This window comes from Cupressus sempervirens, chromosome 9 (genome assembly GCF_028749045.1).
Source record: "Cupressus sempervirens isolate cs-2001-9-10 chromosome 9, ASM2874904v1, whole genome shotgun sequence".
Taxonomy (NCBI): domain Eukaryota; kingdom Viridiplantae; phylum Streptophyta; class Pinopsida; order Cupressales; family Cupressaceae; genus Cupressus; species Cupressus sempervirens.
The window spans coordinates 688,071,939-688,085,866 of NC_143126.1; positions in this window are offsets into that span (position 1 = coordinate 688,071,939).

Genomic DNA, 13,928 nt, shown 5'->3' on the forward strand with positions numbered 1-13,928 from the left:
GTAAGTTAGATCTGTTGTTTCATCCTAATAGGTGAATCAGATTCAAATCCTTTAACAGGGTAGACTTAACAGTCTTATCTTTAAATCTCTTAACAGAGTGCATACTTCATTATATGTTTGTAAAACCTCTAACAAGGTGGACCTAGTAGTCCTAATTTCTCCTAATAGGGCAGATCATCAAAAGTGATCATTGTAAGCCTCAACAGGGAAACTTTATACTGCAGTATTGAAGTTTTGTGGGTATCATCCCCACCCCAGTTTTACTTTCTATTTGGAAGGTTTATGGGTCACCAAATATTGTGTTCATGTGCTATGAATATTTATCTTTTAGTTTCTCATGCATATAGTAGTTTAGATCAATTAATGGTGAATGGATTATGTTCATTAAGTGTTGGATCTATTAAAAGTTTTTGAGGTTACTGATTAACCCCTTCCCTCTCAGTAACCTAGCTAGTCTTGATTATTTCCAACACATAAATAGATCATTTTTCTCTTGTGTGCATGAATCTAGCTTTATTTTATCTATCACTACCTTGCTTTCCCTTATGACCATCTAGTAATCAACTCCCATGCAAATGAGTCTTCTTTTTTGCCTCCCACCTATCATATTTCTCTCCATAAAATTTTAGACTCTCTTTCCCAAATGTAGCCATGGCTCTCCTTAAGCTTTTGAAATTTCTCTTCAAGGATCTGATGCTCTAATACCAACTATTAGAAAGTAAAGTCCATCAACACAACAAGGGGTGGGGGTGAACTAGTTTTTCTCTTAAACTAATTAAATAAAATTTATCCAATTTAAAACATATAATCAATAGATGCAACAAACATAAGATGATAACCATGTCCAATGACATAAGTAATTTTAATTAGAGAAACCCTTGATCAAAGGGAAAATCTTAGTGGGAATGATGCCCCAAATATGATGTACTAATAGTAAAGTTTCTTGTTAATAATTAGACTCTATTAGGAGCCAATTTCATACAATCAATACAATTATTTTTTGTTATGAGACTTTAAAACCCTACTAGAAGATTTTGACCCTATTAGGAGATGATTCAATCATGCTAGAAGATGATAGGAAGTCAATTGAACCCACTGCCTAAATTTGTTTAGAACTATCTTCAATAAATAATTCTTATAATAACATATCCAAGGGTGAACTAATTGATACAATAACACTCCTTTACATTATATATCCTTTGAATTTCTCAACACATCATCAACATCATCCTCTTCGCTGATCTCATCCAATTTGTATCCAAACATTGAATACATTCACAATTACATAATGACACAAATACAACCAAGTAAAATACATTTCCTTTATACCAAGTCATAGAAGAACTAATTGATTCAGCCTTGAGGCTTTCCCAATGTATAATGAATAATATAGGACTTAAATAAGATATTACAATACACATTACATTACAAATATAACTCCCCTAAATGATACAATCAAAAGTAGGCTTCTAGGGAATAACCCACATGTTATCCTTCAAAAATCTTCACAGAATGATGAATTGATTTTTCTAACTCAAAAATAGACCATGACCATGTTTTTAACCAAAATCTAATTATTTTGAAAAAGCTTCAATGTCACTATATAGATACAACTCAAATACCAATATATTATTCTCTACACATTAGCTTGTAATCATTCTTCCATAAAATAGCATAAATCACTCAAACCTTCATATTTATTTTTTCAAACATAGATAATCATAAAAATGTATCCAACAACACTTTGCTAATGTAACAGAACATAAATATACACTTGTCGACTGCGCAAGCCAAAACTCTCTCTAAAGCTATGACTGTTCTAACCATAAAGCATAAATGTTAATATCAATGAAAAACCAAGTCATGAATGCAATACACAAGTACTCAATCATCTCCCTAAAAGGAATACTCTTGGTATTCCTTCTAAGAACATTTACCCTCTCTTTCTCAAGTATGATGTATCTTTTGCACATCTATTCTTTGTTTAGGCACAACACATTGAGTTTCCACTTTATTACTATCATATAGTATAGGAAATAAATATTTATCTTCATTTTCCATACATGCAAATTTTGATTGATCTATATCCATGTCTTTGAATCCTTCATTCTCTCCTTCATTATCAACTTTCACTTGATGATCATCCTTATCATTGCTAGTTATCTAACCTACCATATTAACTTCACCAATGTCACTTGTATTATCTAGGTTATCTTCATGTTTATACTTATCTTCTTCTTCATGTGTAGAATCTAAAGTAATTTGTACTCTACATAGAAAGGAATCTACTTTTCAAACTATGATATAGAGATGGTTTGTGTCATGCTCACCAATAGCCTTATTAGTAGATCCATTAAGAGTTACGACTACTATTAGTTTCTTAGTTTTAGACTTCTTAAAGTTAGGATACTTTAGTACTTCTTTTAGTTTTTTTAGTCCGATCTCCCACTTCATCATATAAGTCAATCATAATCTTAACTAACCTCACCTTAGTTCCTAATTTAGGACTCACATGGTTTAATACCTCATGCATTTTGAATTATATGTGGGTAAAAGTATAAATTTGTGTCACCTTTTAGGCTGATTTATCAAAATAACTGAAATTGAGTATTTCTATCTAAAAATCATTTTTTTTCAAACATATGATATAGATAAATTTAGTCTAGCTAAGTTATATAAGTTCTCATAGTTTTCCAATTGAAAATGTCTATTAAATACATGTTTTATACCAATTTGCATCCAATTACTATAGAAATAAAATTATTTTAGCAAAGCAACATTTCAATAATTCTTAGTCTTGTTAATGATTTTTTTTAATAACATATAGACACCATTTTTAAAGCTCAAAGTGAAGAGTATTCTCATATAGATTTTACGGTATTTTAGTTAGACATGGTATATTTTAATTAAAAATACTATAAGTACATATTTTAACACTTGAGAACATGTTTGTTTTTGAGAAAGAAAAAAATAGTAAAGCATATTAAAAAAAATTCAAAAATCATATGATGTTCTAGAGGAGAGAGCCCTCTTCTAGAATATATAAGTTTTCTTTTGCTTAGAATATGTCTATTATGAAAAATGTGGTGGAAGATAAAGACTATTGATTTCATGCGAGTTCAAATTTGAGTTTTTTAAAAAGAGAAAATATAGGTCAAAACCAATTTCTATTTTTTGTTGAGATAGCTATATATGTCATCTATAACATAATTTTAGATCAAAGGGAAAAAAGGTTTATTTCCATAGAGTTTGTGGTGGGAACTAGACCCCTAATTTTTAGCAACAAAAAAGCATCTTTAAAAATAAGAAAACTATATCGACTTTTATTCCAAATAATCATTAAAAATAATAATCCTAATATTCATCCATTTTTGTATGTTTCATTAATTTTCTTCATTTTGAAATTCTAAATAATAATACCACTTTTATGTGAATTGAAGTTGAAGAATTATACTTTTATTAGCCTTTTCCTTTATGAAAGGGTGACACAGGTTGTGTTTTTACCCATGTGATCAGTGTTAAAAGTTCACACAAATTGATAAGTGGGAAAATTTTACAAAAATTATCTTCTCTCATCTCATTAACTTCCTCTAAAACTCTCATTCTCTTCTCATCCAATTTATTGAAAAAATGACTAGGAATACTTCTTAACACAAGACAAGGAGGGAAAAAGAACCAATGGAACACTCACCAACCATGCTACTAGAGTATACACATTGAAGCTAATGTAAATATGGAAGAACAACACTTTTATTAATCTGAATGAAGATATGGCGAGACAATATTCTTATAATATGCCAAGCATAAGGCCTACCTAGTTATAGGCATATACAATAGAATTACAATAAATGAGATTAGAAGCTCAAGATTATAGAGACAAAATGATTATATCTCTATTCTTACCAATCTAATTCTCCATAATCTAATCCTAGACCTCAATTATATAGTCATCAAGATCTCAAGTCAACCTAATAGTCATATTTATTACAAAATATAGGTCATGTCCCAAGGGGGAAATTAGAGATCCAATAATTAAGTTAACTAACATCCACGGGTACCAAGATAGGTCCACAAATTATCCAAGAGGGTGTTCCCAAGGCTATGGAAAGCCTTGAAATCACACGAATCTTACAAAATCTAATTACCACATGTTCCTTGAGATGCCAGGAAATAAACATGTCTCGAACAAGGAGAAATATAACTCTTAAATGAGATGGAATTAAGTTCTACAAACATAGAAGATGGTTCCATAATAGGTCCATTAAAAAGGAAACTACATGGAAAGGAAGAAATCAAACATCAATGGTTTTTCCCCAAAAAATAGACTAGTATAGAAAACTAGGAAATATGTTTTAGTTGATGCAATATTTCCAAAGAACCCAAGATGCTTTTAAATGAGAAAACTGGTGTAAATAAGGACTAATATCCACATTAGGATGCCCTAATATTGTAAAAAGAATCATAAATAGACAACTCATCTTGAGTTATCTAAGGACCATATTCAACTGGTTTTTTCATCAATTGAACTAAACATTCCTTGTAGTATTTTCCTATGGTGCTCTTGCTTACTCTTGAATCTAAGATTCGTTCAATTACTTCTATCTTTTTCTTAGGATAATCAGGATTTTCAACTATTTCTTAGATTCAAAATACTTAGAGATATCCAAAAAATTGAATATAGGTGAGATATTCATGTCTTCAAGTGATTCAAATTCAAAAGCATTTCCATTATCACACTTCCTCAAGATCGTATAAGGTCCAAATTTCCTCATGTTCAGATTGCCATACGTCCCATCTTGAATACTATTCTTCTTCAAATTTACCATTACTTCATCTCTAATGCCTCAAAAGTTTTATTTTGTTCTTCTTATATGCTCTCTCCTTATATCCCTAATTACTCTTATCCAAATTATGTTTCTTCATGAAAATTCTTCATAAAGTCTAAAAAATCTTTTTCTTCAACACTTCTCTTTGTTTAAACATTCAAATTTCTCAACTAAGTAGTTCCTCTGGGATACATACCATTCACTATCTCAAAATGTGTTTCCTTACTGATTTTGTCCATTGAATATTTATCATGCAAAGCCAAAATTAAGTTCCACTTAGAAGGTTTATCTCCATTCAAGAATATTAACAAATTACCCATACTTCTATTCACAACATTAGTTTGTTCATCTGTCTATGGATGAAATGTAGAACTAAACTTAAGCTCAATATTCAATTTCTTCCAAAGTTTAATCCAAAACTAACTAGTAAACTTAGTTTCTCTATATGAAATAATTATCTTTGGTAATCCATGTAATATCATAATTTATCTAAAAATTAAATCTTCTACGTGTACTGTATCTTATGTCTTCTTACAAGGTATGAAATGTGCCTTTTTAGGAGATCTATCAACTACCACAAAAAGGAACCATTATCTCTCTGAGTTCTAGGAAATCAAAGAACAAAATCCATACTAATGTCTTTTTGAGGTATACTAGGAACATGTAAAGGTTTATACAAATACACATTATGACTACTTCCCTTAGTTAATTAACAAATTCTAAAACTCTTTGGCATCTTCTGAAGATCCTTATACAATTATGGCCAAAGTTCTCTTTTAGAGATCAACTTTCTTGTCTTGTCAATCCCAAAATGTCATGAAAGTTCACCACTATGTTTCTCCTTAATGGTGTTATGTCTCATGGATCCTCATGGCATACACAACTCAATTCCCTTAAACAACATGTGTTCTTGAATGAATTAGTCAACCCACATATTCTTCTCATCTATTATGTGATCCTTACAAACCTTCCAAGGTTCTACAAAATCAAGATCAGTTTCATACAAGTTCTACAAATAATCAAATCCAAGTACTTCAATCCTCATTTATGTCAAAAAAGTTCTCCTTCTACTTAAAGCATCTACTATCCTATTTGACTATCAACACCCATACTTCAACACAAAAGATTTTTTTTTTCATTTACTCAACCCATTTCATGTGGCTCTAGTTCAACTTATTTTGACCACCCAAATATTGTAAAGCTTTATGATTAGTGTACAACACAAACTCTCTAGACATATAATAATATCTCCATTTTTCAAATATTGAAAAATTATATAGAACTCTTTATCATAGATTGAATATTTCCTCTTAGAGCAATTCAACTTTTCACTAAATAAAGTTATAGGCTTATCCTCTTCACTCAAAAAAAATCCAATTGCGTTGCCACTAGCATCACAATCAACTTGACAAAATTTAGTAAAATTAGGTAAAGCAAACCATACATAATTATGCTACCTTTTGTTTCAATGTTTCAAAACTCTTTTTGTTCTCCATGTGTCTATCTAAATCCCCCATCTCTCATTGTCTATGTCATGATGTGACATACTAAATTGATGAACTTCCTATAGAAACTTTCCAAGCTGTGAAATAATCTAACTTCTCTAACATTCTCAGGTGTAGACCATTCAAGTATGACTTTTACCTCTTCAAGATCCATCTTTAGTCCATTAGTAGAGATCAAAACATTGAGGTATACAATCTCCTCCATGAAAGAATATTTCTTCAAATTTATCATGAATTTTTCCTCTTTTAGCCTTTACAACACTTTTTTGATATGCATTAGGTTCTCTTCTTCTATCTTACTATTTATCAATATGTCATCAATATACAAATTCATAAATTTATCCAAGATTTTTTTCAAATCCTCATTCATTAACCTCATGAAATTTCTAGTTGCATTAGGTAAACCAAAAGGCATAACCAACCACTCATACATTCCTTCATTAATCTTAAAAGAAGTCTTCCTCTCATCCCCTTCTCTAATTCTAATATAAAAAAATCCACTTTTCAAAAAAAAATTAGTAGAGTATCTTTCCCCACTAAAACAATCCATAATGTCATCCATTCTAGGAAAAGTAAACCTATACTTGACTATTATTATTTTTAAAGCTCTAGAATTAGTGCAAATTATCCATTCTCCATTCTTCTTAGGTGCTAATAAAATAGGTAATACAAAAGGAGAGAAAATTTCTCCGATCAAACCTTTTTCAATAAATTCTTGTACTTATCTATTCAATTCTTCATTATTTGTAGGTGTTAACCTATGTGGTCCTTTGTTAGAAAAACTAGATCCAAGTATTAAATCCATGCAGTGACTAAACATTCTTATAGGGGGTAATCCACCAAGTTCATTATCTAAAATAATGTCTTGAAATTCCTTTATAAATTTCTAACCTTAGGTGCATGCTCAAGTTCATCTTGAATCTATGTCTTCCTAGGAATCAAAGAAAAAAAAATGTTTGTTTCTTCATGTCCTTTACAAATTGATTTCATTCTACCAAGAAGTCTCTAAATATAGTACAATGATTTTCCTTATGTTTTTCCACCAGAGGTAACAAGACTTTTTTCTTCCCATTTTCCCAATTAGTATATTGATTCAATCTACCATTATGAAAATCTTGTCTATCATACTACCAAGGTCTTCTCTAAAGAACATGAAAACAATCCATAGGTAGAGTATCACGCAAGATCTTAGTATGGTAAATCCCAATCTTGGATTTCACTGGGCATTATTTTTCTTACTAGTAACTTGTGTTCATCCTTGATCCATGCAATGTGATAATGATTTGGATGTTTTAACCTCTACAATTTCAATTTATAAACCAATCCTTTTGATGCCAAATTATATGAACTCCAAATTTCAATTATTACCTTACAACATTTCACTTCAATCTTACATCTAGTCTTGACAAGACTGTTCCTCAAAATAGGTACTTCATTCAATTTTCATTCCACAAATTTCTTCTAATCACCAGGTTCTCTCCATTTTTAGCATAATTGGGAGGATCAATAGATTCTTCTTGAATTAAGGCACTTCTTCTATTTATTCTACTCTTCTTCCCAAAAAAGGTACTTACAAAGGTCCAATGTCCTTCCTCTCTGCACTTAGAAAAAGTGCCCTAATTATATCAAGATCTACATTCTCTTTTTCTATTACTATTATTCCTAGAAGAAAAAGTGCCCTAATTATACCAAGATCCAACTTCTCTTTTTCTATTACTATTATTTCTAGAGCAACAAAAATAATTAACTCTAGTATAGTTACCTCTTCCTCTACCAACATTATCTTCTTTCCATTTTGATTTTCCCTTGTCATGAGATGTATTATTAGATCTACTACTTTATCCATAAGTACTACCCCTACTTCAATGAAATCTTCCCTTTCTTGTCCTTTGCATGTGCTCTTGATTCTTTGCTAGTATCTCTTCATTTCTCAAGGCATATAAGTATGCTTCTTTCTCACTTTCCATTTTCATAACACTAATTTCATCATTTTCATTGAAGTTCTTAGTCCATTCAGGTATCTAGAAATTTTTTAAACCTCATTGTCAACATTTTAGACTAATGTATGACTTGTAAAATTCCTCAAAGTGATCCTTCATAGTCATTTTGTTTTGTCTCAATTTTTTCATTCTCCTCAATAGATGAACTTGGTAATCAATAGGAAGAAGTTTATGTTTCAACTTACTAACCATTTTTACCTAAGTCTTGATCTTTCTATCAGTTTGGAAGTGTTCCCACCAAATAGAAGCATGCCCTCTAAATTTAGTGGCTACTGTCCTCACTTTTTAATCATTAGGGGTACTTTACTAATAAAAGTAATTTCCCATCTCTGAGATCCAATCTAACAAAAAATCTATATCAAGTTTTCCATGATAACTTTAAGGATCAAAGGTAGGTCTAGAAGTTTCTCTAGCCAAAGATCTCATGAGTCTTTCCTCATCTAGTTCCTCTGTAGGTTTAGGATTAGTTGCACTTTCTTCTTCTTCTTCACTAACATCCTCAAGATGTACACTTATCTAGGTTCTCTCAATAGATTCAAGCCTTGTTGTAATTTGTCTCAACAAGTCCATGATGATATTACTTGCATTTTCTCTACCTCAACCATTTTGACAATAGCTTTTGCAAGAATCATAACCCTCCACATGTTATAGGTCAAAAACTAGATTTGTCACCCCACAAAAATACAAATATGGTTCTACTCCACAAGGAAGGAAACCTTCACTCTGATACCACCTAACACAAGGTAGGGAGGGAAAGTGAACCAAGGGAAAACTCACCAACAACCTTGCTAGAGTATATGTACATAAGCTAAAAAAAAATATGGAAGAATTTTTTTTTTATTGATCCTAATGAAGATATGGTGAGAGCATATTCTTACAATATGCCAAGAATAAGGACCATCTGGTTGCATCCAAAAAAAATAAATTATAATCAACAAGCATAGAAGCTTAGGAAAAAAGAGCAAAAATGATTCTATCTCTCTTCTTCCCATTCTAATTCTCCCTAATCTAATGTGAGACATAAAATACATAGCCATCAAGACCACAAACTAACATGAAAATCTTATTTATTAAAACAACATAGGGCCTACCCCAAAGGGGAAATCAAAGACCAAAAAAATTAAGCAAATTACCATCTGTAGGCATGAAGATAGGTCCACATGTGATCCAAGGAGATGTTCCCAAGGCTATAGAAAGCCTTGAATTCAAAGAAACCTCATAGGAGCTAGTTATTGCACATTACTCAAGATTAGAAAAAGTGAACATATCTCGAGCAAGGAGAAAGATAACTCTTTGATGAGATAGAATTAAGTTCTATGAACATAGGAGATGCTTCTATGATAGGTCCATAATAAGAATCCAACTACATGGAAAGGAAGAACTTGAACAATGAGGAATTTTCCTATAACAATAGATTGGTATAGGAAAACATGAAATATTTTTTGGTTGATGCAAGATTACCACATAACGCAAGATGCTTCTGCATCACTTCTCTTGATAAAAACCAAATTCCTCTTGAAATTCATCAAATACTTAATAATAAAATTTTCAATCATACCATCTTTATCTTTATTATATCTCAAATAATACTTCTAAAGTTGGTCTACATTACCATCATGTTCAATTCTAGATATAATGGTACATCTAGTGTAATAGCAGTTTCAGAAGTTTATTTTGCCTCTTCAAACTTTTCTATTTTCTTCCCTTTTTGTGCCTTCTTTTTTCTATAACCTTATACTTTTTAAGATTATGACCTTAGGCCTTTTCCTTCTTACTAGGAGTCCTCTTAGGCCAACTCTTTACTTGTGATTCTACCTTTGTTGATGGTGGCGTTCTTGTTGATCTTCTTGAATCACTATGAGGTTTATTGGTAATGTCAACTATTTTGATCTCCACATCTCCAACATCTTAAGTACCAACTTCTTCTATAATAGTGTCTTTTATATGTTCAATTCATATTCCTTCAAGAGTTGTCCTTGAGGGAACTTCACTTAACTTCTTGTTCTATTTCCATTCTTATTTTCTTACACCTACTTGTGCTACACTGTTTCAACCATTTTTGCTACTCTTCTATTTCTTATGTCCTTGTAGAGTTATTCTTTGACTTTATTGAACTTTTCTTTGTATGTTCCTCATCTCTCACACTGATCCCTTGGTGATGCAAGAATCACTTCTACATAACCTTCAAGAGTTTCCTCATAACCCATTGGGTGGATGAATATTTGACTTGGTTTCACTACCTCAATGTGCATTATATCTATCTCAAACATAAAACATATTTCCTCAACACACTTTTCCATAGCTGATCTTGGGATTTTATATTTTTTTATTCATCTCTTTTTAGAATCCTTTAAACATAAAAAAACAAATATGATATTATGTTTCCTTTTTAATTCATATTATAGGGCTTAGTGATTAAATCCATGGTGCATCTATCATTGGTCCATGTATATGGGTGCATATTGAGAAGCTTGTGCATGATGCACAAAAGAAAATATGTAATACCAATGACCCAAATATGAAGGCATGTTTCTTGTCATGTTTGATTCTTCTCACATTTTCAAGTAGATTCTATCATTAGATCTAAAAAATATCAATATTCTCCTCTTCAATAACTAATTCACACGTTATACAAATTACTCCTCTTGAAACAGTGTTATGTCTAGTACTATAATGCATCTTGTATCCAAGGACATTGGTAAAAATCCTCACATCTATTTTCCTAATATTTGAGAGGGTCATAGCTCTCCTATCTCATTTAATTTATCTTTTCTTATCAACATCTTTCTTCACTAATTTGGTTGTCACTAGTACAATACCAACATTGTCAAGTCAAGTCATTAGGAAAATTTACTATTTTGTGATCATAGTAGGTCTATCTCTTAGAAAATACATCTAATCATGGGTTTTACTAAAAATAATCCTAATCCATTCAAGCTCTTCAAACTCCTTGTAATCATCATACTATAATATATTATGATTTTGAAGGCATGTATATGTGTTTGAGGGTTTTGTCTAGAAAATAATTTTTCTCCAATTTTGATCTTATGTCCTCATTGCCAATGGATTCTAGGTTATATTGTATGTATGTCTTGATATCTTCAATATGTAAAAGTCCTTCTGGGGTTTGTGAAAATGCACCAATAGGGTTGTTCTCCATAGATATAAAGCATTGCTTCTTAAACTAAAATCTAGGTCTCCCTTATACATTATATAGCTATTATTTATCCATGACTTACTACCTTGAAAGATAACTATAATCAAGTTCTTGAAACAACTTCATAATAAGATGAATGCCTTTTTATGTTTATACTAGAGCATTCACTTAAATCTTCATGAACACTTCCAAATCTCTCTGTAATTTTACTCAAGGCTCTTTGTGATCTCAAATATCTTAAAGGATGCTGAATAACTAATTTATCCCCCTTAAATAATTTTATAAATAATTTTGCAATTAATGCATTTTGTGCAAGCACATACATTTGATATAACTCACAAATCATGCCAAAATTCACAAAAATCTTCCAAGTCTTTGAATTAGAATCTCTAAAATTAGATATATCATCTATAATGCCCATCATACTATTGGTAAATAGATTGTTCTTTCCCTTTACTCTTTGGATGCCTAATGTTTGTGAATAATAATTGATTATGATAGTTGGAAAGTTGTTACTAAGTGATTAACTTCCCTATGAATTCTTAGGTATAGCCCCCTTTTGTGTGTGTAATTTGAAATGAATTATGTTCTATCTCTAACTCTAAAATAGGGCATGTTCTTAACCTGAGAACAGGAAAGGTGAACCAAGTTAGGCCTAAATAGAAACTAAATTAGGCAAGGGTTTAAATTTTTGGATTAGTCAAGTTTATGGATTCACACATCTTATGAACCCACAAAGCTTAACAATTCAGCAATGTATACTATCCACAACTAAATTGATATCAGCAATGTCTTAGTTCTAAGAATGGAAAAGATTAACTTGAAAGAAAATCATGAAAAGGGGTTTCTCTTGAACTTCCAATATAAATACTATTATCTTCAATTCATTGTTTCAAAATAGGGGAATAAAACTCTATTTATTCTTTTGGTTCAATTTAGACCAAAAGAGAAAACATAAAACTAATATAGAAATGAATGGAATAGAAAATGATTGACACAAAATGCCCTTAAATTGTCTCTGCAACATCAAGTATTTCATACCAAAAATTAGCTGATCTTTTATTAATCTTTCAAATCAGTACATATAGGATTTCAAGATGACCATTACAAAGTGAGAATCAAATCAATTCATCTCCTCAAAATTGATAAATGGCAAGGAGCCAATTTGTTAGTTACAATCATTACATCAAATTATGAAAGGGTGGGATATGAATCACTTCACCTTCTTTTCTTTTTTTAATTTATCCTTATAGAACTTTGTGGCGATAATGATTGGAATCAACTCCTCATACCTATGAACATAGATGTTAGTGTATCTCAAGAACCACTTGGAGCTCAGACACTCTATTCTGGTGATCAGAAGATATCTTTCTCAAGCCATCTAGATAAATGGAGTTCTTTTGCATAATAACCACTTTGATGATCCCTTTTCCTCATCCACTAGCCTAGGAATCTATATGCAAACCTCTTAATAGTTCATAGTCTCTATCTTGATCCTTTTTCACTTTACCTTTAATTTCCTTTAGTCCTTCCTCTGTTGCCAGGATCATCTTAGATTTGAATTGCATGCTCTACAACCATTCCAAGAAAGGCTCATCTCCTCTAGGTAGAATCTTTACTTCCACAACTTCCTTAGCCTTCATATGGATAATCATCTTCACTAAAGAGATACAATCTTCACTCTTGACTTTCTCTGTTGCTAGGGTGGCTCAATTGGCTGAGATATTATCCTTTTCTATTTTGAGCCTTAGTACTGCATTGCCTATTTTCTTTATAATTGCAAGTAATTCTGACTTGAGTTTTCCACTCCACTCTCTATCAATCTGTCCAAAGTTCTTGTCTTCTTGTACCTAGAAGATGAGAGCTTGAATGTTAGCAACAGTAGGATCACTGGTGATTGAAATTCCTAAGATGCTTGCTAATGGGGTGACTAACTACCTGATGAAGCCATTAATCTCATGAATCTTTACCTTCATTCTAACATTTTCTAGCTTAAGCCTTTTGATTTATCCCTCTATCACATAATTTTTTGACTTCCATAGGCCCACTTTAGTATCATGTCTTACTTCTTTGAGATCCACATAATGTAAGGCAAAAGCATTCGTAGACATTTATTTGATTCTCCCTTCTTTAGTGGGCTTGGAAATCTCCATTGTTAGATGCCTTGTGTTAGGATCTTGTCCAAGAATTGCCAAGGTCTTCTACTTCTTGACTTTACTCAATGCTGATCTAGAGAAAATAGGCAAAGATAAAATTTCTTTATTGGAAACTTCTTCTTCTTTTCTCTTCCTTTTTCTATCCAAGGTATTCTCTAGCCATGATTCTATGCTAATCTCCTTGGATGCAATCCCAAGTGTGTCTATACTAAACATCTTTCTTTTGACTGGGGTTAATGTCTTTGTAGGTGAAGAAAAAGGATTATTCAGGACCTATAAAATGA